Source organism: Olea europaea, unplaced genomic scaffold (genome assembly GCF_002742605.1).
Source record: "Olea europaea var. sylvestris unplaced genomic scaffold, O_europaea_v1 scaffold101, whole genome shotgun sequence".
Taxonomy (NCBI): Eukaryota; Viridiplantae; Streptophyta; class Magnoliopsida; order Lamiales; family Oleaceae; genus Olea; species Olea europaea.
Window position 1 is genome coordinate 646,208 of NW_019227420.1, and position 2,530 is coordinate 648,737.

A 2,530-nucleotide genomic window follows, 5' to 3' on the forward strand; every position below is an offset into this window, starting at 1 on the left:
GGAAAAACTAATTAAAAAAAAAAAAAACAGAATTTAGGATCACAGGCACAATCGGGGCCAGTAGGGGCGAACTAGCATCAATCTGCAACTCCATCACAGATTCACAGACCAGACGGAGGTTCCGGCGAATCCAGCCAGGGCGGCCACCACCTGCATCCACCACTGGTGCCATCCCAAAATGTGTTTTTCCATATATTCACAATATATGGAAACTAGCACAATAAACACGGTAATAATAATGGTAAAAAGTATCTCTTTAGGTTGATAAAATTCGATGGGAGCGAAATATGAGATATGAGGCGATCCTCGGTGGTCGGCACTATAGTCAAATAAATCGGGACGAAAACGGGTTTTTGAGCATAGGCGGTGATTTTCATATGTGGACCCGTGGCTATTGACTAGGAGTCAGAATAATAATGTTAAAAGGTTGAACCCCAACCTTAAGGGCTCCCACCGACCCTACCCTGGGCCATCGTGGAGAAGGTAAATCGCAGGATGTGCCTCCCAGGAGCCAGGGTGGAGAGCATATGGATAGACCAAGGCTGTTAACCCATATGGTAACTCCCGCTTGCAACAAAGCCAATTCCACCTTGCGGGGAATCGAACTCTGCACACTACCGCGCTGAGCCCTATCCGCCCTCCCCTTTGTCACTGGGAGATATGCCCTGAGTGCGAATAATAATGTTTCTACATATGAGAGTGGCAAGTGGTTCAACGATATAAGGGAAGGAGCACATTAACTTTACTAATAATAATGAAAAAAATTACCTCTTTCAATTGACAGAAATGAGTCAAAGTGAAAGATACGATAAAATGTCAAATTTGTGGATGGACGATGTAGTTAAAGAAATCAGGACGAATATGAATTTTGGAGTAACAATGGCAAGTTTTGCAGACATATCCTCATTTATCAACTAGAGAATAAAAAATTAGGTTTCATTAGTAGGGATAAGGGTAGAGTAGGGGCGGTGCTGTGGGTGCTATATCATTTTCAACTAGCCTGAATTAGTTTACTTGTATACTTCCTATATACACAATAGATTACACTCCTCATACTATGAGAAGCCTGCATATAATAAAATATATGTGCCCCCCTTCATGTGAGGGGAGTGTAATACATTATGTACAAAAAAATGTACATATAGCATCATTCTATGTACATTATCAAAAACTTTTGTGTATTTTTTATTAAATTATCATTAGTAAACATTTTTCATCTTTAATAAGTGAAGAGAACTGCATTTTCCTCATGCTTATATGTCAAAATTATTTATAGACTTCATAAAAAACAGTGAAAATAATGTAACTAACAAATACGAGGACATCATATCTGTATAAAAATTTAATTTGATATACAATAGTCAAAACCCCAACAAACATTTGGAATTATCAAATCAAATTACGAATTAGATTTACAAGTGCGACGAGATCAACATATAGTATTTGAATTAGAGATGGCAAAAAAATCCTCCCAGCCCCAAACCCGCCTCATGAAGAAGTGAAAAAAAAAAAAAAAAAAAAAAAAAAAAAAAAGTATGCTTGGATTTTCTCAAAAAGCAGTCCAAGAAAAGCTATGTTTGAATAAGCAAGTTTCCTGTAGGTTTTCATTCTCTCTCTAGCTCTTTATCACTGAAAAGTTATGGTATGCTTCACTGGATTTTCTCAAAAGCAGTCAAAGAAAAGGAAACAAGTTCTGCCGAGAACATAGAAGGAAGTTTTTTTTCCATGATCGAAAATTTCAATAAGCATTTACTACCAGGAAGAAGCAATTTTTGCCAAGAGAGAGATTCCAAACAAATATGTATTACATTGCTCATTCATCCCAGTGAAAAGTGAAACCTAAAAGATGCAAGTAGAAACATATTTTATACTGTTGTATATAACGTACCAGGCAAGAGTATTACCTTCAGCTTAGTATCCTTGGGAAGAAGCCTTAAGGCCTGTGCTCCATTTATTCGATCCTATCTTTTTGCTCAACATAGAATTTATTTCATGTTATTGAAAAAGAAATTTTTGAAAATGTAAATATTAAAAATAAATAAATAAATAAACGGGGCAACAAACGGTTAGACGGGACGGGGCGGAATTTGAATTTTATAATAGTATGAATTGTATAATAAACATATTTAACTTTTTTTCCCCATGAATATTGATATATTTGTAATAAGAGCCGTGTCAAAAATATTATTTAAAAAGAGAGAGAGAGGGATTTGACAGAAAAGTGGACAATCAAGTTTAAAGTTTAACTAATGCAAAAATCATGTTTTTATTTAATTAATTAAATATAATAAAGTTACAATTATACAATTAGTGGTCACATGTACACACAAATTTATTCACTGGTCACATATCATCACATTAATTGGTCACAAATAATTTTGAAGTCACGGATCAAAACTTTGATGGGTTACAGATTGTTTCGAGATCACAATTTATCTATTGATTTTATAAGTCACAGTTTATGTCATTGGTCACAAATTAAAAAAAATTATAGGTCACACGTAACATATTTTCAAATTTGATGGTCACG